At 44.6% G+C, this 24,077-nt stretch overlaps 1 long non-coding RNA gene across 2 annotated transcripts; it reads left to right on the plus strand.

Annotated features, from left to right (window-relative positions):
* LOC116661749 lies at positions 1-22,564 on the plus strand. Of its 2 annotated transcripts, XR_004317676.1 has the most exons (4): positions 1-337; positions 13,737-14,619; positions 18,492-19,262; positions 20,655-22,564. It is a non-coding gene; the product is annotated as an uncharacterized LOC116661749 (long non-coding RNA). The 2 variants fall into 2 exon arrangements; XR_004317675.1 differs by lacking the exon at positions 1-337 and having other exon boundaries at positions 13,005-14,619.
* Positions 22,565-24,077: the final 1,513 nt, after the last annotated feature.

Raw genomic sequence — 24,077 nt, forward strand, 5'->3', positions numbered from 1 at the left:
AGTTCAAGAATTTAGTGCTTTTCTATGTATGGGAGGAAGCAAACATTTGGACTCACTGAATTCCTTCTTTAGACAAACACCTAGCTATCTAGGGCTAATATCCTGTCCTTTCTTATTCTGAGTCTGCTCAGAGGGCACCGTTGTGAGTGGCTGCAGAGGCTGGGCTGCAGGCCTGTCCTTGCTGGGGTGTGTTGGCAGCCGCTGATGACTTGGTTTCAGCATTCTTTGTTTACTGACATGGTTGCAGTATTTTCATTCACATTGTAATAATTTCTTTCACAGACTGACTATGGATAATCTGCAACCTTGGAAAGCAACCGAGATGGAATTACTGCAGGTACCTTCTACTTTAATAAGCTGTGTGCAAACATAAACATGGAGGAAGGATACAAAAGGATTTGGTGGTGTAGGGAAGGCTTTCTGCACATTACAGGAGAAGGCAAGGCAGAATTCCTCTCCTTTGTGGGCAGGGACGTGATTCCACCTTTCTTTTCTGTAGTGGTTTCTGAGAACAATTTATGGTAATTAACCAACATTGACAAAAGTTGGAACACAATGCATTTAAGAGCTGGCCAGCTGGAAATTGTGTATTGGACAGGTGGATTTCATAGGCAAGTGGTCAGGTGGATGGGAGAGAGATGGAGCCCAAGTCTGGGCCCAGATTCAGGTTTAAATCGCCATTTCCTCACCATAGGGCCTTGGAATAGAATGTAACCTCTCTTAACCTGTTGGTGATTCTGTGAAATGCGCATGATAATACTCTTTTGTTCCTGGGATTGTTGTAAGTTGTAAAGAGTATTAGAGCACACATGAAGCACTTAACACACTGGCACTTAGCAGTGTTCACTGTGTGCGGCCGCCCCGCTTCGCGTGTGTCAGAGCCGTAAAGGCAGCATGTGTCTGTTGAGGGCGCACTGGTGGCCCCTTGAATACGTTGTGAATTTGGTGATTTCTATTAATCCTTGTAACTCTGTGTGCCATGGGCAGTTATTTTCATGGACAGATGAGGAATCTCAGGGTAAAGAAGACTGTGTAATTTGCCCAAAGTCAGACCATAATTTTGGGTGCAGGGGCCTCGATTTGGCATGGGCCCCTGGGCCTTCTACCCTCTTCGTTAAGCACCAGAGCCAGATGTGGGGTCGACTGTCACCCAGCACAGAATATCCAGCAGGTAGCAAGACACACCTGGCCCTGTGCTCCTTGAGCAAAACTCCGGAGGGGAGGCAGTTACAAAAGTGATAAACATAAAAACAGATGACTGCAAACTGTGATCAGCTCTGAGAAGGAAAGGAACAGGCCTCGCAGTGCAGCGCTGGGATCTTTCTCGTCGGGGCTGCTCTGGGGGCGTTCATCTCAGCTAAACAAGCTCTGCTGCTGCACCAAGGCAGGAAGGCAGGGTGCTTGTGACCAGGTAGACTGGGCCTCGTTGATCATTCTCATTCCCCATTAAGTGGCAGCTGTCACGGTCACTTACCTAGTAAACAGATGTTGGCCATAATCATCATGCATTTTGCTAGGTAGTTTTATTGGCCCCACCTTTGAGATGAGGTCATTGAAGCTGGGAAATTTGCTGCATGCCCGTGATCACCATGGAAATAACCCCGCTTGTCTTTCAACTTAGACTGGTGTGGCTGTCATGCCCCAGCCCTGTGAATGGCATCATGTAGCTTCTCCCAAGTGGCCCAAATGACTGACATTGATTTTCTTAATTCATAGGAAATGGTATGTGACAATAGGAGAAAAAGATAGTAAGAAATTTTTTGGAAAAATAGAAAAAAACCATTTCTTCCCCAGCTGGGGAAGCGTACCCTGTGTCACTCACCCCACTCACTGCCTGGCACCTCCTCCCTTCTGACTCCGTGTTCAGAAGCCACTCTGAGCCTTTGAAGAACATTTTGCCTCATGACACTGTTGACTAGGACCTGCGACCTCTCTGTCCCTGGTTAACTCTCTCTTCAAAGCCATTTAAATTTTATGCAGGCTCATCTGCTCAGATGTAAGAATAGCCTCTTTAAAACGTCTTGATGCAGCTCCTTAATGAAGATCTTGAGAAGGAAACCTAGCCAAAAGCAGGGAAGTATGCACATAGTGACTGTAACCTCAGCACTTTGTGAAGTTCAGAATCAGATGGGTGGGAGACTCAGGAAAGACTTTTTTAAGGTAGCAAGGGTAAAGTGAAAGGACGCAGGCTGTGTGAGACTGAAACATCTCGGTCCCAGCCAGCAAGGCACCTGCGTTCACGATGGTGTGTGGGGAGTGCAGAGTTCTCACAAAGAAAGAAGTGGTGGGATCGGAGGGAGGACAGTTAGGTTTTTACTGGGGAAGGAAAATGTGGGCTGAACATTTCCTGGTTGAACAAGAGGACTGTGACATGATGTGCTTGTATTTTGGAGAGAAGGGTTTTGTGGGGATAGGCCTAGGGAGAACTCTCTCTGGCTGGGGAGTCAGCACAACAGAGAACCACAGAGAACTGAGCAGACCCCAGGCCCCTGCTGGGGGAGGGGCTGCCCGCCAATTCGAGCCCTGGGGGCTGCTTCTGTCCCTTAGCTGGGGCCTCAGAGCTCCCTTCAAAATCCAGTCCTGTTGATACAAAAAAAACATGGGGCATGAGAAGGGCTGTGCCCCAGGCTTTGGTTGAGCCCCTGGAATGTGCCCCGTCCAGATGTGGGTCCTTGGTTTCATGCAGGAAAGAATTCAAAAGCAAGCCACTGTTGAGTAAAGGTAGATTTATTCAGATAGATACATTGAAAGGCAAGAGAAACACCACGAGGTTTTGGGGTTTGATGCTCAGATTAAAAGTAGGTACTGGGATATCAAAATTGTAGAATAGATAAACAAGATTATACTGTACAGCACAGGGAAATTTACACAAAGTGTTATGGTAACTAACAGAGAAAAAAGTGTGACAATGAGTGTTAATATGTGCATGTATGACTGAAAAATTGTGCTGAATACTGGAATTTGATACAACATTGTGAAATGATTATAAATCAATAAAAAATGTAAAAAAAAAAAAAAGAATGTGAGGAAGTTTTCAAGGAATGGTTCCAGATATAAAACCCTTTCTGAGCATTTTCTCTATTTTGTGTGAAATGCATTTTTACTTGAAATTTGACTATAGTTGATCTTAATTCTTTCAAATATGGCAGGGTTTTTTATTTTTTTCAATTTCTTCTTTCTCTCTTTTTTTGTTTTTTTTGAGCATGAAATCTGTTAGAACTATGGCTAAAGCGTAAACAAAGCGTTGCTGAATTTTAAGTGTCATCTGTTGGCTGTAATGCTTAGAAAACGTCTGTATTTTGAAATAAAAATCTTTAATGCTAACTAAAAAAAAAAGTAGGTACACACTCCACAGACAGAGTGTGGGCCTTCTCCAAAGAGGGAGAGGGAGGGGTGCCCGCGAGGTGGTGCTGTGTTGCTGGTTTTCATGGGCTTGGTGGTTTCATATGCTAATAAGTAGAAGGACCTGCCTAGGGCAAGGGGTTGGAATTCCCAGGGAGTTGGCCATTTCCCACCATTTGACCTTTTTTGGCTAGCCTTGGGACTGCCATGATGCCTGGGGTTGTGTTATTCACCATGTTACTATTACAGTGGGTGTATAATGATGCTCAAGTTCTGCTAGAAGTTAAATCTCTTCATCCTGAGCCTCAAGGCCTATTGGGGGTTGAATGCTTCACCATTTTGATGTTAATTACTGTGGCCTTCCTTGAATGGCTGTGCTCTGGCCCCTTCCATCCTGTCTCACTGTGATGACACAGAGAGAGCAAAGGCCAGGCCCTGCTTGTGCTCCTGCATTTAACAGGGGGAGGGGTGGTGTGGGCTGAGGATGACTCTGAGTGGTGAGAAGGATGTTTCAGATTTTCCCACGTGGGACATGGGGACTTGCCAGCAGCCACCGCAGATTTATCTCACGGGCATTATCGCTTGTGTCACTCATCTTTTTCTATTTTTTTTTAAGTATTTAATCGAAATTTAATATCAGATATCTTTCATAAAGAAATTTCTCTTTTCCTTTTCTTTGGGGCTCTTTTTGGGGGTTAGGCAATTAGGTGTATTTATCTGTTAGTGGAGGCCCTGGGGCTTGACCCCAGAACCCCGTGCATGCTAAGCACTCGCTCTACCACTGAGCTCTACCACCACCTCATCATCTTTTTCTTTTTGCTTTAGCTGCCAAGAATCTTACAGCTGAATTTCTAGTCGGCCTTTAACACTTACCCTGACTTCATGGCATCCATTTTTATGACTTTACCTCCCCCTGGTTTCATTTAAGTATTGAATCTCCATTTTCTCTTCACTGTCACTTTTGTCTTTTTGTTGTTATGGTTGTTAAGCTGTGTTTAAAAAATTGTTTAAATTCTCTTTTAGCAGGAAGTTGAAAGTAAATATATATGTAAACAAATTTATCACACTTAAATGCTTTTATACATTCTAAGCTGTTTAGTAGTTACTTAAAAACCGAATGGAATATTAAAGGGATAACATTTTAAAATCACTTTTTTAATTTTTTATAAAGGTATAGCTGATTTACAATATGATATAAGTTTCAGGGTGTTAAATAGATGCACAATTTTTAATGTTATGCTCCTTTTATAGTTTTTGTAAAACATTGGCTATATTCCCTGTGTTGTAAGATACATCCCTGTAGTGTGTTTATGTTACATGGAGCAGTTTGTATAAGAAAGCTGGTTATCGCAGAGTCTGGGGCGTGGCTGTGTCTGACCCAGGTTCACGCTCACCCTGCCTGTCAGAGCCCAGGCCCTCACTCCTGCCTGCAGGGCAGCGAGTGGAGGCAGGTCTCATCAGCGCTGGCACCACCCCCTGAGTGGCAGTGACAGCAGTGACTGTCTGTGGACATGCAAATTGTTGTTCCAGGAGCTTTACATGCATTTCTGCATTTAATAATTAAAGCCCTCCTGTGAGGAATCGTTTTATGTTTTTAATGAATAATACATTTTATTTTGATTTTGATAGAATTCAAACCTCCGGAAAATTTACAGGAATAGTACAATAAACGCTTAGATACAGTTCACCTAAAAGGGCACAATTAGCCCTTTTGTGTCTGGCTTATTTTAGCATAAAGTTTGAAGGTTCATCCATGTTGTAGCCTGAATCAGTACTTTATTCTTTGGTTTGATAATATCCTTTTTCTTTTTGTTCGTTTTTGGTCTATTTAAACATATTTTAATTGAAGTCTAGTCAGTTTATAATGCTGCATCAGTTTCTTGTGTACAACACAACACTTCAGTTATATAGGAACATACCTGTATTCATTTTCACATTCTTTTTAAACATAATTTACTATAAGATACTAAATATATTTTCCTGTGCTATACAGTATAAATTTGCTGTTTATTCTATACATAGTCGGTATCTGCAAATCTTGAACTCCCAATTTATTCCTTCCCATACCCTCTCCCCTCTGGTAACCATAGTTTGGTTTCTATGTCTCTGTGTCTGTTTCTGTTCTGTAGATAACTTTATCTTTTTGTTTGTTGGTTGTTTTATTTTTTTTTAGATTCCACATGTGAGCGATCTCATATGGTATTTTTCTTTCTCTTTCTGGCTTACTTCACTTAGAATGTCATTCTCCAAGTCCATTCATGCTGCTGCAAATGGCATTAATTTATTATTTTTTTATGGATGAATAGTAGTCTAATGTACAAATATACTACAACCTCTTTATCCAGTCATCTGTCAGTGGACATTTAGGTTATTTCCATGTCTTGCTATTGTAAATAGTGCTGCTCTGAACATTGGGGTGTAGGTGTCTTTTTGAATTAGGGTTACTTCTGGATATAAGCCCAGGAGTGGGATTTCTGGGTCATATGAGAGGTCAATTTTTTGTCTTTTGAGGAACATCTATAGTGTTTTCCACAATGGCTCCACCAAACTGCATTCTCACCACACTGTAGGAGCGTTCCCTATTCTCCACAGCCTCTCCAGCATTTATTGTTTGTGAACTTCTGAATGATGGCTATTCTGACTGGTGAGAGGTGATACTTGATTGCAGTTTTGATTTGCATTTCTCTGATAATGATATTGAGCATTTTTTCATGTGCCTATTGGCCATTTGTATGTTTTCATTGGAGAAATGTTTGTTTAGGTCTTCTGCCCATTTCTGGATTGAATTGTTTGTTTTTCTTTCTTATCAAGTGTAAAAGGTGTTTACATATTCTGGGAATTAGGCCCTTGTCAGTTTAATTCATTGCAAATATTTTCTTCCATTCCATAGGTTGTCTTTTTGTTTTGCTTACTGTTTCCTTTGCTGTTCAAAAGCTTGTAAGTTTAATTAGATCCCACTTATATATATTTGCTTGTATTTCTATTGCTTGAGTAGACTGCTCTAGGAGAACATTGCTGAGATGTATGTCAGATGATTTGCCTATCTTTTCGTCTAAGAGGTTTATAGCGTCTTGTCTACATATTTAAGTCTTTAAGCCATTTTGAATTTATTTTTGTGTATGCTGTGAGGGAGTAGTCTAACTTCATTGATTTACATGCAGCTGTCCAGTTTTCCCTACACCATTTGCTGAAGAGGCTATCTTTATTCTATTGTATGTTCTCACCTCCTTTGTCAAAGATTCAAAGACCAAAACTTTGTGGGACTATGCTTGGTAATTTTGTTTATACATTCATTGATGGATGGATATTGTTTGTAACTTTTGGCTACTATGAATATTGATGTACAAGTTTTTTGTGAGAATATGTTTTCATTCTTTTGGCTGTAGAGTTGGCCCACCTTATGTGTAGTTTCCACTTCATGGATCCAGATGGCTGATTGTAAAGAGACTCGAACATCCTTGGATTATGGTATCCAGGGTGGGGGTTCCAGAAATCAACCCCCCGAGGATACTGAGGGATGGCTCAATATGTAGGAGGGGAATTGCTGAGCCATATAACTCTAACCTTTTGAGGAAACACCAGACTTCTGCAAAGAAGCTGCACCATTGTCCCTTTCCAATGGCCACATATAAGGTATCTCTTCCTCCTGAACGACACTTGTTATTGTCCATGTTTGATTATAACCATCCTATTGGGTGTAAAATGAGATCGCATTTTGATACTGATTTGGCTAGTGATGCTGAGCATCTTTTCATATGCTTATTGGACATTTGTGTATCTATTTAAATCCTTGGCAAATTTAAAAATTGGGTCGATTTTCTTTGTCTTGTTCAGTTGTAAGCATTTGTTATATATCCTGGATACTAGTCTCTTATTAGATATATGCTTTGCAAAATTTTTCTCCTATTCTGCAGATTGTCATTTCACTTTAGTTTTCTTAAACATTAAAACAATTTCTTTATAGGGGAGGTAATTAGATGTATTGATTTATTTTATTTTTCTTGCTAAGCACGCACTCTATCCCTTAGAAACAACCTTCCCCTGTAATTTCACTTTCTTGATGATGTCCTTTGTAAGAAAAAGGTTTTAACTTTGATGAAGTCCAGTTTATCTGCCTTTATCTTCTGTCACTTCTGCTCTTGGTATTGTATCTAGGAAACCAAAACCTATCCTAGGACCACAAAGATTTATACTGTGTCTTCTTTTAGAAAGTTTATAGGTTTAGTTATTATGTTTCTGTCTGTGATCCATTTTGAATTAATTTTTATTTGTTATATACAATATGGGGGGTCCAGATTCCATATTCATTCTTTTGCCTGCAGATACCCAGCTGTCCTTGCACCATTTGTTGAATAGACTATTCTTTCAATGGAGTGTTGTTGGCACTCTTGTGGAAAACTGACTGTAAATGTAAGTTTTTCCCCTCTGGGTTTTATTGTGTCTCATTGACTTATTTATCCAAACTTATGCCAGCACTATACTGACTTGAGTACTATAGCTTTTTAGTAAACTTTAAAGTGAGTCCTCCAACTTTGTTCTTCTTTTTCAAGATTGTTTTGTCTGTCCTGGGCCCCTTGCACTTCCATATGAATTTTGGTATCAGTTTTTCAATTTTTGAAAAGAATTCAGCTGGAATTTTGATAGCGATTCCACTGAATTTGTAGATCACTTTGGGGAGTCTTAACATTTTTAACAATATTGTCTACTATTCCATGAACATGGGATGCCTTCCATATATGTAAATCTTTTAAAGTTTTCTTCGGTGATACTTCAAAATGTTCAATGTACAAATCTTGTAAATTTTTGTTAAATGTATCTCTCATTTTATTTTTAATGCTGTTGTAAATGGAAAGGCTATGCTTCTTCAGGCTGGGACTATATATCAATTTGTTTATTTCTAGGATTCCTACACAACAAATACCCTAGGTTTAAATTTGCTACATAAATCTATCCACATCTCTTCCCAACCCTGTGTTATAAGAAACCAAGACCCAAGTTAGGCTACATGAACACCTATGTGGAAGTGAGAAATGAGAAATGAGACCCTTGGGTGGGGCTTTGTGTAGATGATACTGACAGCTTATTCAGGATGGCTTTATCTTAATTTCTTTTAAACAACTCTTTCCGGTGTATTTAGTCAGATACATTAAGAACATGCCCTTTTGATGTGCAGAGGAGCTAAGATTATCATTTTCAAATAATTTCTAGTGAGAGTGTTGTACTTGAAACCCAATTTGCATCAATCTTTGAAGATTTATGTTTCAGGAGCTTTGACTAAACTACACATGTTTATTCAATAATGACAACTAAATGCTCAAGCAACATGTAAGAGTTTGAGCAAACTGCCCCCGCCCCATAGTGCTGGTTGGCTGCAGCTGTAAATGGAGTCAGCGCTTACCTCTCCCTGTACGCTTGTGCTGATCTGCTCAAAGGGTTTCATCCAACAGTTTGTCTGTAGTCTGTTGGACAAAGCCATAAAACATTGATTTAAGTTTGCTGGAATGGAATATATTCTTATTAATATTAAGTAAGCACATATTGAGCGCTTACTGTATGGTGGAATTGTCCCTCAGCCTCACATGAATATTATTTCTCTTAAAACCTCACATATTTCCTTGTTATTCTCACTTTACAGATAAGGAGACTGAGAATTAGGTCTTCTCTCTTTTGGGGGGAGCTCATTATCAATGACTGGAAGTTGTGAGGAAAAAGATATTGATTCATCCTGAAAAAACATTTTTTTGAGAGTCAGCAATGAAGAGGGTGACCACTGAAGAAGGTGATCATTGTTCGAGTGAGATGAGCCCCAGGTTGTACGGAGTCAGCATCCTTGTCTTGGACACGGCCAGTGTAGAGCTGCGTTGTGGGTGAGGTGGCGTGGCCGTGCAGGGAATGAGGATGCCGGGCCATTGGGCTGTTCTCAGGCCCAGTGGGGCTTTCTCTTAAGGGCAGTGGACCGTCATTGACAGATTTTAAATAGGGGAGTAGGGTGCTCTCATAGATCACTTTTGTATTGTAGAATGCTGGGAAACATTTAGAAGGCTCGGCAGGAGGTGATGTGATGAGTCAGAGTAGGGTGGCTGCGAGGTGTAGCAGTGTTCAATTTTCAAGTGGTTTTCAGTCCCATGTTTGTGGCTTAGTAGCCGTTTCACTTTGGATGACGCACTCAAGGAAGTGAAACAATTTATCTAATCAATTAAAGCAGTGACGTACCGACTTCCCAGGACTGCTGTGGAGATCCAGTGAGATAACGTGTTCACAGTGTGCAGCATGGACCCCAGCACAAAGTCAGTGCTGAGTGAGTTCCAGTGAGTACCTGGTAGGTCAGGTGTGGGTGGTGGGGCTCGGTGACTGAGGAAATCTGGGCCCTGAAGGATGGGTCCAGTCACATCTGTGAGTGATGGGCCTGAGCTGGGAGAGGCAGAGAGACCTTGCCCCCCAACCAGTGGCCCTGGGCAGGACGGCTATGGGAGGAGATCCGTGAAGTCAGCTCTTTGCAGGTGGAGTTGGAGGTGCCCATGAGACATCTAAGTGCAATGTCACGAGCTCAAAGAGGAGGTCTGGGCTCAGGCTGTGCATTTTCCTATAATCTCAATCCCTGAGGACGCCGAGGTATTGATCACTGAACGTGAAGACATACTTTACAGGACAAGTGAATAGTAGTATCATCTCTGTCATGAAAGCTCACGTCTCTTTATTCATCACCCACTTTCCTAATTGGGTACTTACAGGGCGGTTCTTCACCGCCCTCCCCTGGGCTCTGGCTCCACATTAAAGAGCTGGTGGGCCTCCCTCTTTTCCAGAAGAAGACACATTTAGCTGGTAGCCTTCTGTACCTTGCCAGACGTAGAATTTCAGTTTGTTGTTTTAATTCTATTTTCTGTTGGCCATCTCCTGACAGGAGAGAAGTTCTACCTCATGGTCATGTTTCAATTAGCTGTTACTGAGAATTGCTGCTCTGATCCATTATGTATGTATTTTATTAACTTTGTAGAGTATTTCTCATTTTTCTGTCTTTGCCCTTTAATTTTGTATGCCATTTCAAGGTTCTATCCTATTTGGGGCCTTATTTTTTTTAATTAAACAGTATCTGTTAGTTAAGAAAAGAAAAGCAAAGAAAAAATGCACATGATACCTAAATTTAGAAAATATCTAGTGTGTTTCCTGTCTCGGCAATGGAGTGATATAGAAACTCGTTAAAACCTTCATTACATAAGTTCCTTAAAATGCTGATTAAGAAATAAAACCTTCCTTCCTCATCTTTCCAGCTGCACAGCTAATTGCCAAGAAAGTGAGGGGAAATACTCAGAATCCAAGACAAACAAGAAAGGGATTCTGGGAAGTAAGCGAGCATTAGAAGCGCTTGGGGGGCCGTTTGGCTCCTGAGCTGGGTTTCAAATGCCCTGACAGGAGGGCAGGAGTTGAGCCCCAAGCCTCTCACAATGGGAGTTGAGTGGCTGATCTTATGTAAGGCCAAGCAGATCCTGAGAAGCCTGGTTTACTAAAGGGTGAACTAAGAAAAAAAATTCCTCAAGGCAAGAAAGTAAGGAAAGTCAATTTTGTTGGGAGAGGGGAAAAATAACAAATCCAAAGTAGGGATATAATTTAAAGCTGTTCTGGCATGAGAGTGACCACAAACTCCTGGCAGAAAAACACAGCTACTCCTGGAATGAGAAATTGTGTTTTGAATGGATCAGTGAACAGCCATTCCGAAAAAGGCCTCCAGAGTCTTGTGGATCAAGATACTGGACCGCAAACACCTCTCTTCCAAGGTCTCATTCAAATAACCAGAAAGGTTTTAAAGGAAAGAAGCCATAATCATAGTTCTATTTATTGACATTACTGTATGCTAGGAATTCAGAGGTGACTATGGAGTCACCTCTTTTATGGACCTCACTTTCTGTTTGGGGAGACAAACTGACATAGTTGGGGAGCTTGGTGGAGGGAGTTGTTAGTCTGTTGCAATTAGCTAGGAAAGGAGATTAAGAAATCAGTGAAGAGTGGGTGAACTTTTTAGCTGAGGAGAGTCTTGTTCAGTTGGCTTTTAATTGCAGGCTCGATGAGTTTTCACTGGAGGGAACAGATCTTATGGAGGATGGACTTAGCTCAAGCCTCTTTAGAATGGACAAGTGAACCTGGACAAAGACAGTCAAATCTGTGCAGACATTGAAGTTCACTTGAATGAGCTCCATCCCTGAGCCAAAAATAGGACAAATATTCAGCACTCCTTGAGGACAGAGGAGTGGTTTTTAAGGTTCTCCAAGAATGAATCCCAGGGAACTCTGATGGCCAGTTGTCAAACTGTGACTTTGTTCTTTGGACGGTGTACCCACCAAGTGTATTGGAATTTTATAGGTTTCCATTTCTCTTTAATTCATGTCAGGTGATGAGGACGTGGTCACAAGCATTTGACACCTTGTCGAGGTGACTTTGGGTACCTGCCTAGAAGCGCAGGCACAGCTGAGGATGCATCATACGTCTTGCCGCCCTTCCCGTTCCCTGGCTCCGTGATCACGGCAGAGTGGTTCCTTGTTGACCTGTCCGTCTCCTCTGTGACATCATAACCCATGAAAAGACTGGAGCATATTAACTTGGCTTTGTTAAAGTCAAAGGAACAGATCTAATATGGAGTCAGATTTGTTCTTTCCTACTTCAGTAGTACCATGGAGAAGGCACTTTGGGCAGCTTTTTATAGGGTCCTGGAGGCTTTCTCTCTCAGCCTCTGGGCGCCTCTATAACAAACTCTTCATAGATATCTGGCTTGCTGGAAATCACTCCGACTCTTTTGCCCTGAAAATGTGTTCTGTTTATAACTCATCCCTACACCTTGGAAAAAACTCAATAAAAACTCAGTGGGTTTTACACAAACCAAGGGCAGGGGTGAGGGATAGCATGTTACAATTTTATAAAATTAATAATAATAATAATAATAATAATAATAATAATAATAATAATAATAATAATAATAATAATAATAATAATAATAATGGAATACTTAAAACAGCACTGGGCACATAGGAGAGAGTCAATAAATGGTTCCTGGCTTAAATCAAAAGTGATGGTTCAGTGATTCCATGGCTGCTGTATTTGCTGTGCTAGTTACTCCTTTGCTCCATTACAATTTTTTTTACTGAAAAAGAAATACATGCATGTGGTTAAAAAAATTCAAACAGAGCACAAAAATACACAAGTGAAAGAAGTTTTCCCTCATCCTCTGTTCTTTCAGCCCTCCCTGGAGATGCCACTGTTTACTAATCTTTGTGTGATTTTCCAGATATGCTATGCACATTCCCACCTATGTATGTAAATTCCTTTAAAGTTTTAGTTATATTTAACTTAAAGTGATGTAAATACTGAAGTGGCTTCTTCCCCGGTAACAGAAAAGAACAAATCTGTCTCCATATTAGATCTATTCCTTTGATTTTAACCCTGTGCTCTGCCTCCTAGGCTTCATCTTGCTTGTATAAAAATGTTGCCTAGAGCCTGAAATATACAGGAGAGCCTATTCTGAAGGCTCTGCCCTTTAAGGATATTTAACACTTTTTCATTCATAAAAAGATTACAAGTTGCAGAATAGAAAATAACGTTTGTTTTGCTGGAGGTTTACAGAGATTTGACCCAGGCAGATAGCTGCAAGAACAAAGGATTCTAAAAACAAAGAATTCCTACACCAAGAAGTTTGCTACAACTAAGCACGTAGGAAAGGAGCCTGAATTCTGACTTGGGGAGATGGTTTTCCAGGACATTAGTTTGCCATCTAGGTCTACAGAAACTTGCTATTCCATGCCCCAACACCTGGTCTCCGAACTTATTGGCCTGTCCTAAACTGAGGAGAATGAATTTGGACTCGGTAACACTCCTATCTACCTAGCAAGCTGGGCACTGGAACTGAGGACAGCTTTCCCACACCCAGGGAACTGCTGTGAGCCCTTGATGGTTCCACTAGGGTGGGGTGTGGTTTACCCAGGAGGGATAGGGACTATGCACCAACACTGAGGCAGTCTGCTCTGTCTGGGGCTCTGATCTACCTCCCGCTCCCCACCAGCCCAACAACTGGGACAGTGGAGCCAAGGCAGAGATCGTGCCTGCCTGTTTCCCAGCGTGTAAAAGCTGAATATGTACTCTTCCCAAGGTAGTTCTGAGCGACAACACCTTCGGGCTGCTTGGTTCCCAGAGCAACAGAAAACCCAGCTCTGCGTGGGGGCAACGGGTGTGATCCCTGTAGGGGTTCTGCAGAGGCCTTGGCTGGAGGGCTGGACCAGGGAGGTAAAACTTGAGCTGCGGGCCTTGAAGTGTTAGAGAAGGGTACAGAGGCAGGACTGCCTCCTCCTTTGTGGTGCCCCCAGAGGTAAAGATTTTTCTCCCCATCTCCGCTACTCCCCTCCCCTCTCCAGATCCCTCCCTTCTCTCTGCACCTCCTGTCCATCTGTTTCACTCCACTTTCCCCTCCTCTCCCTCCTTCTCCCATCTTATCCCTCCATTGCTGCCCCAGCTTTTCTCGCAGAACCAAGAGGATCCCTGGTCCTCCTGCGCATGCGAAGTCGGTGCACGCTGGACCGCCGGGTTGGAAGCCCCAGCTCCAAGCCGGGGATCGGCCCCAAAGGCTTCTCAACTCTGTCTCCCTGTAGGCTTTGGCTCCTTCCAGAAGCCTGGGCCTCTTGCTGTGGAAGTGCAAGTTGGGGTCTCCCGGGAAAGGGGTCAGGCGGCTGCGGGAGGGCGGTCTGCGTGTCACAGCACGCGAGGGCGTGAGTCAGCGTGTGTTCAGCTGAATTCCTTGGACCAGGCACCTCTGACCGCACCACCTGCCCCGGCGCCCCGGCCACAGCTGCCCAGGGCCAGGTGTGCACCTGCCGCCTCTCGCCCCAGCCGGGCTCCCCTCAGTCCGCGGCTGGCGTCCCCTTCCCCTCTCCCGCTCGTGAGTCCTCTCCTCCCGGGCTTCCTCTCCTCGGCTGCCGGCCCGTCCCTGCCCCTGGGAGGGCTGTGTCCCGGGCAGGCGGGGTCTGTGGACCCAAACGGGGGCGGGCGGCTGGGGCTGGAGCTGGCCTCCGAGCGGGGCTGCAGCCCGCGTCCACACACCGCCACTTTCCCTGCCCCGCGACCCCGGGGCTCCCCTCCTCTCCCTTTCCCGCTCCCTGAGGACAAGCTCAGCAGCGTGGGTGCTGCTCCCCGGGCTGAGAGTCTCCAGCTGTAAAGCCCAGCTTCTCCTGGTGGAGTCAGGAAAAGGGAGCGCCAGTGCTGAGCGAGCTTCCTTCTCCTCCCTCAGTGTTTCTGCCCCAGGTAAGTACCTTGAACACTTTCAGTTTTTATGATGGCGGTGCTTGTTGATGTCACGTGTTTTTATAGTGAGAGGGATTACAGTGTTGAAAGCAGGGCTTTGTTCAGTTAGAAATGAACTGAAGGCATGAGGCTGCGACATCCTCCTTCCTTCCCTCTCCCAGAGTGAAACATGTGACCGCTGATTTTAGGAATACAGTTACAGTCCCTAAGTAGTCCAGCCCAGCTAGTATGTGTTAACAGGAACAGCACCACCAGAGGCGTTGAAGACCTAGGGACATTGCAGTCCTAAAGAGCTCCTGGCACAGTTTGGTTTGTTTTGGTTTTTTCTTTTTCTTAAATTGTGGGGCAGACTAGTTGTATAGAGTGAAAAATAATTGTCAAGAAATATTTTTTCATATAACAGCTTTATTGTGATATTCTTCACACACTGTGAAGTCCATCCATTTAAATGGTACAATTCAGCAGCGTTTAGCATATTCACAGTGGTGCAACCATTATTATTCCAGAACGTTTTCATCACTTCAGAAAGAACAGTGGAAATGAATGACCTAACTACCCTTCCCCAGTGGTGGTTCTAAAGAAGTTTCTTGGCTGTTCCTGACCCTAAATTAACTTGTTACATTCCATGAAATATCTGGTTGGTATTCTAATCAGAATTGCATTGAAACTGTCTATCAAAACAGGAAGAATTAATGTCTTTATGGCTTAAACTTCTTCTACGCATGAATAAATCTGGGATCCTATCTTTTCATCTGTCCAGAGCCTGGCCCATGGGAAGTCCTCACTAATTTTGGGGCTTGTGAATGATGAGATTCTATACATCGTTAGTTGCAACTGTTGCCTTTCACAGGAGAGAAAAGTAACCTCAGTGAAGCCAAGTAACTCTCTGATGGTGAGAAAGATTTCAGTCAGTGCTGGAGTGATCCAGTGGACTTGGTGCTTGCAACCAGAATTCTCCACCACCTACTGCTAAGGGGATTAGAGTTTTCTTCTATTTTTTTCTTAATGGCGTTGCTTTTATTTTTACTTATTTTTTAAATTATTTTCATTGAAGTGTAGTCAATTTTCAATGTTAGTTTCAGGTGTACAACAGAGATTCAGTTATAAACATATTCATATGTATATACATATGTTTTAGATTGTTCTTAGTACAACTCATTACAAGAAATTGAATATAGTTCCCTGTGCTATATAGTAGGTCCTTGTCATTTATTTTATATTTATTAATGTGTATCTGTTAATCCCCCCTTTCCTGCCTGCTAAACACAGTTTGCTTTCTATGTCCATGAATCCATTTCTGGCAGCACCGTTTTTCCTAGTAATATATGCTGGTTGGCTGCTTTCAGTTTCAGTAATTCCATCTTATCTGTGGGCGTTTTTCTTCTGGTGGGCCTCTATGTGTTTTGCACACGTGGTAATAGAGATCTGTATTTGGGAGAACTCCAGGCCTAGTGTCGTCCCTGGTATGGAGCGCCCACTGAGCTGATGCTTGAACTGGGAAAAAAGCATATTAAATGTTGGAATTTCCACTATGGTTGAGAATTCCAGGTTTCTATAATCTGTTTAGCCCACCTTAATATTGGCTGCACCCATACTGGGTAATTTGGTGGAACTTCATGGTATGGTGTTGTAGATACAAGGGACTTGTATGCTTCTTCTCTTTCCTTTTTCTAACACATATTCTCCTGGGCCTCCCAGATCCTCCCCCAGAAGTGCCGAGGGAAGGTTTGGTGCTATGCTGAGGCAATATCTGTTAATAAGGCCCTTTCCTCATCTCTTCTGAGCCTCCATTTCCTTCTCTGCACAATGAGGGTTTAGACTAGATAAGTCCTTTTCAGTTTCTTTTTAAGCCATGTTTCCTTTGAGAAACAAAAATGCAAATCTCTCCTCCCATCCCAACACTTTAGATTTTGATAAGTCCTCCAAGGAGTGACATAGCTCTTTGTGGAAAATTGATGTGATTGTGATTCCAGGTGTCATAGAAAAGACTCTTCAGTGATTTATTGCAAGGAGAAAGCAGGAAAGGGTCAGTATGTCACACTTTCTAGTGTGAGCACTGGAGTAGGGGCTTGGGTTTAAATACGGTGACTGACGTGGCCTCTCTCTAATCTTGCACAATGTGATAAACCTCTCTCCCTCAGTTTCCTAATGTGTCAAGTTGGGGTGATAATATTTTAAGGCTTTTGTGAAACATTATACACATAAACCATTTGTGTCTCGGTAGAAACAAGACCTGCTAAGGAGTCAGGGATTTCTTCGAAAAAAAAAAAAATCTTGTCCATAGCAATCTGTCTGTGTGTATTTTGAAGTTTCTGGGGAGTGAGGGTTGAGTCTAAAGTCCATCATGGGACAGGTGGCCCATGGGTCTGTGTGCCTCAGATTGCCCCCTCCTCCCCAGTCCTCTTCCTCTCAGTCCAGGATGAAGTTCCCTAGTATATTTACACAGAGGCCTTGTGGAAATGGCTTTTCATTTTATTGTTTCACCAAGAAAGGCTGCCATCATGATCTCTGTGGTCAGTTTTTGGTGACCTGAAGGCTATGCAACTGGGGGTTTCTATTTAATAAAAAGAAAAAAAATTACGAATACAAAATAAGACCTAGGGTGGTGACAGGGGCTGTTGGAAGTGGGGAACATTAGCTTTGTTAGTTTCAGGTGCAATGTCCTCTGGCCACGAGGACACATCCTCGTGCTCTTAAGTTGGAGGGACAAGTGGGTTCAGTTGGAAATTTAACTGAGTGTATCTCATGGGCTGGGCATTGTTCTATTTGTACTGTGTGTTCCTTATTTGAGACATGTGAGCTCATTTAACCTCAATAGCCTCTTTAAAAAATTAGACTTTTTATTTTAAGATGTAATGTAGATTCCCATGTAGTCGTAAGAGATTATATGGAGAGGGCCTATGGTCTTTTGCCCAATTTTCCTTAATGGTTCCACCTTGCAAAGTTGGGATACAATTCATTACTGACTCACTAACCCTTTGAGGTTTGTGTTATTGCCCTCATTTCTATTCATGATTAACCTGGGTCTTAGAGAAGCACACAGGCATGCCCAGGTCACCCACATGGTTAATGTAGAGTCAGGTGGAATGTGGGCTTGGAATTTCCAGGCAGTACCATTATGATGGTCTGTGGCAGGCAGCAGCATTCACTTTGCTTGTTTATTCATTCATTCAACAAACTTTTATTGACTAACCTCAGTGGGTCAGATGCTTTCATAGGGTTATCTGATTCTTCAGCAGTACTGATAATCAGGTAATATTTTCTTTTTTAATCTGAGAAAATTAGCTCTGCGAAGTTATAAACCCCCCAAAGGAAATATAGTTCATAAAGGAGGGATAGTAAATTTGTACAGTTCCCATTTTTTATGCAGGTGGTACCCTAGGCATTTTACATTTTACATATCCATAATCCAGATATATTCTTGTAAGGCAAGGATTTTTTTTTAATTGAAGTATACTCAAGTTTACAATGTTGTGTCAATTGCAAGGTGTTTTTTGAATTTTGAATTAAAAAATATTTTTTGAGGAGAGTAATTAGATTTATTTATTTGTTTCATTTTTTAAAATGAGGTACTGGGGATTGAACCCAGGACCTTGTACTTGCTAAGCACGTGCTCACCACTGAACTGTACCCTCCTACCCAAGGCAAGTTTTCTTATCCATTATTCTGCAGCTTAGGAGTTCAAATAAATTGGAGTTGAAATCCAGATGTTTTGATCCCACTGTGGTTCTTTTGTTTATATTCTGCTGAAGCGGGTTCGGGAAAGCAGTTCCTTTGTTCATTTCTTTATTCAGCAGTTTTGAGGACTGACTATGCATAAGGGTCTGGCTAGGTGCTTGGTACAGTAAACAATAAATGATCCTTCTCTGCAGGGCCCGGAAGCCTAGACCAAAAGCTGGGTAATGTGATCCGAGCTACGGTAGCCATGTGCAGACTCTGAGGACAAACTGTACCCCCAGCTTTGCTTGGACTTCCCTTGCCTTCTGGCTGGTACACACCAGGTCACCGCAACCCAGAGGGGCCCGCAGCCCGCAGCACAGTATGTACTTCGATCTCCTCTCCCCTCTCTGCAGGGCCTGCAACACGAGCATCCCTGACTACGTTCAGAGTGCTGAGGACTACAAGACTCTCCCCGTGGTGGTCCAAGCCGTTGGGATCATCTCAGAGGAGAATTTCTTTTGCATTTATAAGCAAATCTCCTTGGTGAGCCGGATCATCCCCTGCGGCTCCCAGTGGGCACTCTGTATCTACTATAGGCACCACTATGCGCCCGAGAATGGGTGGAGCGAACTCCAGACCAACCGCAAGGTCGTGGGCCTTGTCACCATTGCGGACTGCCTCTTGGCCAAGGCCTTCGATAAGCTCCACATGCAGAGGAGCTGTATGGCACCACGCTTAATGACTCTCAGCTCTTTGTCTTTGTGCTGCATGGGGAGGTAGCCGAGCAGACACGCACCGACGTGGCGTTCAATCTACAAGGACTGCAGTGTGGTGAAGAGGATCGAGGGCTTCACTGAGTCACTCTTCATCTCGCTCAAGTCTAAGTGGCTGGATGGGGCCCCCGACAACTCTGGGGACAAGATCCCGCTCCTCTGCATCCTGTTTGAGAAGGAGGACTTCATGGGACTGGACACAGACTGAAGGTAATTTACCTGGCGGCCCGTCCGCCCTGGTTCTGTGCCAGGTTGCTTCCCTACATCCAGAAAGGGATCAACAAGGAAGAGGGCTGTCTAGTAGCCAAGGGTGGAGGGAGGTGCAGCCCGCCGGTTTACAGACATTTAAAAGTGAATCCGCCTTTGTTTCAGAGAGATCCTTTTAGGGTTAGTGTGGACACTGCCTCCCACTTTTCAGACAGGAACCCTGGTGGGACACTTGGAGTTGCTGTCCAATAGATTAGCCACAGCCACTGATGCTAGGAGCTCTGGGGAGGAGGCTGGTCTGAGCTGAGAGGTGCTGTAGGTCAAATGCACATCAGATGCTGAGACTTGTCTAGGAAAAAGAATGTAAACTATCTTGTTACTTTCTATATTGATTACATGTCAAAATGATAGTATTTTACATACAGTAGAATAAGTAAGATCTGTTCTTAAAATCAGTTTCTAGTATTTGTTTTTGTTTGTTTGTTTAGTTCTTTGTTTACTTTTTAAATGTGGCAACTGGGAAACTTTCTTTACATGGATCTCATTTCATTACTGATGGGCAGCGTGTCCTGGGATAGTCTCATCCCTTTGCTTATAGATGAGATGCTGAATCCCAAGATGCAGAATGAGGCTCCGGTTGAGGTGGGGGTGGAGCCTGTGTCTCCTGACTCCTAGGCTCAGCACCTGCACGGCTCAGGCCCTCTCTTCATGCCTGACAGTCACCATGCCAGGTTAAGACATCAGAAACACCGCCAGGGACTTCCGAAAGAACTCCTTATGCAGGAAAAGGCTTGTCACGGAGTTTGGGACAGAGCAGGGAAAGGTTCATATTCACTTTGTCCCTGTGATTATGTCAAAGGCCTCACTTTGCCTCGAAAGTGCAGACGAGCTCTTCTGGGCTGCCTACTCCCCACCTTCTGCTCTGTTTCCCCGTGTGTCCAACATGCTGTCCCTCGGGCAGGAGAGGTTGAGATGCCTTTGCAGAGAGGTGGTCCTCCTTTGCTGCGGAGAGTGAGGGAATCTGTGTCTCCCCGGCCTACGGCCTTGGGCCTTGAGTCTGGAGAGCGCTCATGGCGGTCTCACAGGTGACGGTCGGAGCTCCTAGAATGTGCAGCTGGGTCCGCTGTGGAGGCGGTGATCTGTGATTCTTGAACTTACCTAAGATCAGATCCTAATTTCTGGTTGTTGGTCAGTTGGAGGAGAAGGTGCCAGAGAATTGATAAAAAGAAAGTCCAGAACAGCCCTGTGAGTGAGAGGCACAGGGGACCCGAGTCCCACCTGCGTGTGTTGCCTGGCGAACTCTGGATGAATTTTCAGTTCCTCCCCGGAGATTCTTCTATGGCTTAAGGAAGGGGCAAGTAATGTCGTGGCCATGATCTGTACTTGTCCTCACAGGGTCCTGTGATCTACATGTCCGCACTCCCCTTCTGCTCCTTGGAGATGAGGTGGCAGGTTTAGGAGCCTGGGCACTGCTGAAGGCACAGCTGCCAGCACCGGGCTTCTCCCAGACTGGCTCCGTTCACCTCACCTGTCACCTCCTGCTGAGCCCCCAGGCATTAGTCCAGGTAGGTGCATCGGTGCAACGTAAGCAGGGACCAACTTCTCCCCCTGGACAGACTGCTGCGTGAGCAGTGGAAGCCTGGAGCCATGCCCCAGCCCCGTGGCCATTGCCTCCTCTATTGTCATAGGAGGCACTGGTGACATTTTTGCTCAGCAACTGCTTGGCTCTGAGTCTGTAGACCCACCAGAGAATGCCAGCTTGTTTTTGCCTTTTCAAGTCTTTCCTTGGGATTTCGCAGAGTAGTTGGATGTGTGCTTAGCCCATAGTGTTTGACACTGTCACCATTGTTTACCCAGAACCTCGTGTACCAGGCATGGTTCTCAGCATCAAAATACAGCAGCGCATTAAACCTCCCTCCTGGTGGGTCTGTCTGTTGTGGTACAAAAAGCACCCAGCCAGCATCAGAACGTCAGTGAGATAACGCGGCCTGTGAGCTCGGGTCAAGCACGTTCTTCTCCAGTCACTTTTACTCCATTGTTCCTTTTACTATTCTACAGTCATTAATTTATAAAACAATGCTTTGGCGCAGGAGCAGAGCCTAATCCTCTCCTGCTACTCTTGGTGGGAGTGAGTAAAACTGTCCAGCCTGAAATGTGACCATAATTTGTAGCTCAAAATCTATCTAGACGCATGTAGGTGGAGTTTTGGTTTGGGGCTCTGACCACTTTGGTGTCCCCCGGCAGCACTGCTCCACACAGGCCCCTGCCTTCCCTGGAGCAGGAGGTGAGAATGGGTCTCACTGTCCCTGCGTCCCTGGCCTCACACACTCACGTAAATTCTTGTACAGGCTGTCAAATTCATTTTTGTTCTTGTGTGTTTCTAATTTTCGCTTGTTCCTCTTTTCCTTTTTCTTTTTCCCTTTTTCTCTTGTACTGGCCTTTGAGTATGTTGTTGCGTCTGAAAAGGTGGGCTGTGCACACCCTGCATTGGAAATAGCTGGATCGCCCTCCGTGCAGTCTCCATCACTTTAAAAGGCAAAAACTTAACAGCTGCCTTGATCCATGTATTATCCTAGTCATCTTTTTATTTTCTTATTTTTGGAATGTTTGCTTTGTTATCACATCACCCACTGGTGTTTGATACCTGTTAAAATCCTTGCTTTGAGGAACCTGTTTGGTCCTCCTTATATTTGGTGACAAATGCGCCCTTATTAAATTTGTTTGATTGTTTTCAAGAAGTGAGATACGAATTGATTTAGGCGGCTGCTGAGGGATTATTTTCATGGAGTATTTAAACTTGTAAAGTCAAAGTCTGCAGCATCTTGCTCAATTCCTGCTTTTCCACAAACGTGCTCGGCACGCGGTTCCTGGCTGTCGCTCTGTGACGTGCGTGATGGTGCTGCCTGGCCGGCGGTCACTGGTGAGGAAGTGGCCGGCTCATGGGTGAGCAGCTGTTGGAGGAAGCAGTCACCGTTTTTTTTTTTTTTTTGCATTCAACTTCCCAGTGCCATTTACTTTACTTTGCCTTCATAAAGGGGCAGAAGCGGGTCTAAAATCCATGCCACTCTTTTGTTCCCTTTACGAGGCTGTTTTTTCTGAGTATCAGGACAACATTGCCTTCTCCTAAGTAGCTGGCTCACCTGGATCTGGTGGACACAGGGTCCGCTAAAGGGGACCGTGGCTTCCTCTCTGCTTCAGCCAGTTGGCATGCAGAGCCAGGTCTGTGGTTTGGCTCAGCAGCCATGCAGTCCTCCCTACACAGGACTTTACTTTTAACACATGTTTTCAGTAAGTAGCTGACTCTGTGTCTGTTGCAGCTGACGTCCACCACTGACGGCCGTGTCGTTAGTTTGCCGAGTGAGTCTCCAACACCTAAGTCAGCCGTGTAGGAAGAAGCTTTGACCGACCTAGGACCTTGGATTTTTACCCCCACTCTGGTTCATCTCACCTGGGGGAAGTGTTTGGCCACCACCGTCATGCTGGCCATGAGGCCTTGTTCTCCTTTCATGCTCTGGTCCAAATGTCGACACTTCACCCTTCACTGACTTGGTCTCGCTTGAGACAGGCCAGGCTTTCTGAAAGAGTCCATCACATTCTCGGGGGGAAGAGAACAGATGTAAGTGTCACAAGTAGAAGGAGTCTAGGCTGTCCGGGTTGGCAAATGCAGGCTTGGATCTGTGATGGCTGGGCTGTGCCCTGGACACAGGCCTTTCCCGTGGCTCCTGAGAGCCCAGGGTTCAGAGTGAGAACAGCCTTGCCTGGGTTCCTCCATCCTCATCTGCTCACTGGCAAGTGTGTCTGCTAATTAGGAGCTTCCACAGACCTCGGGCCCTTCAAAGTTCAGACCACGGGAGAACCTTGAGTCCCTTCTCCAGGGCCTCCTTTGTGAGAATCCAGTGCCTACTGAGGTGACCCGTGCCAGGAGATGCCTCCCCATCCAGGGAGCACCCTTCAGAAGATTGTGACTCACTGCACCATGCTATGAGCTTGTGGGGTTCCGGCCGTGGTCCCTGCAGAACCAGACTTGAGATGGGCTTAGCGATGGAAATGACAAGACAGATTCCAGTGCAGGGCTAGGTGGAGGGAACAGGGGAAATTTAATGTGACCTCAAACACATAGGTGGGTGCTGGGGCTGTTACTAATATGGGGAGCGTGGGAGGTACCTCCAGAAATCGAATTCCAGAGTAAATGGTGGACATGAGGCATTTTTAAGATGCCATTTGTCATCCAAGTTAGGACTTCAAAGACGCACTCTGGTCTATGAGCCTGGGGCCCAGGTGAAGGTGCCGGTCTAGAGATACACGTTGTGAGTCGTCATTCTTAGCTGGTGTTCACAGCCGTGTAGGTGGATGAGCTCATCTCGAGAGGTGCAGACTGAGGCTGAGGGGGGGCAGGGCTGTGCCTCGGTTAGAGGAAAGCCCAGACAATGCAGGTTTGGTGTGTCAGTCAGCGGCAGCGTTTGCGATTTTCAGAGCAATACCATTTAACCTTAAGGGGCGGGGGGATGGGGAGGGCCACCCAGGAAGAAATCTGAAGGGAAGGTTGTGGCCACGTGTGCGCATCTTGGGACGATGCAGTGGCTGCAGGGTCCAGGGTCCGGGAGGGGAGTCTCCTCAGAAGCTAGAGTTGGAGTGGGGAGAAGTAGTCACACCCATCTGTGAGGGAGAGAGGGAGGCCTAGGAAGTCCCCACCCTACTGGACTCGCTTTCCCATGAACAGAAGGCAATCAGACAGAGGATCTGAGGTGAGAAGGGATGGGTGCTGGATGAGGAGCCAACCTGGAGAATGGTGCTTGGACAGTTCTGGATAGTCTCCAT

The sequence above is a fragment of the Camelus ferus genome, chromosome 36 (genome assembly GCF_009834535.1).
Source record: "Camelus ferus isolate YT-003-E chromosome 36, BCGSAC_Cfer_1.0, whole genome shotgun sequence".
NCBI lineage: Eukaryota > Metazoa > Chordata > Mammalia > Artiodactyla > Camelidae > Camelus > Camelus ferus.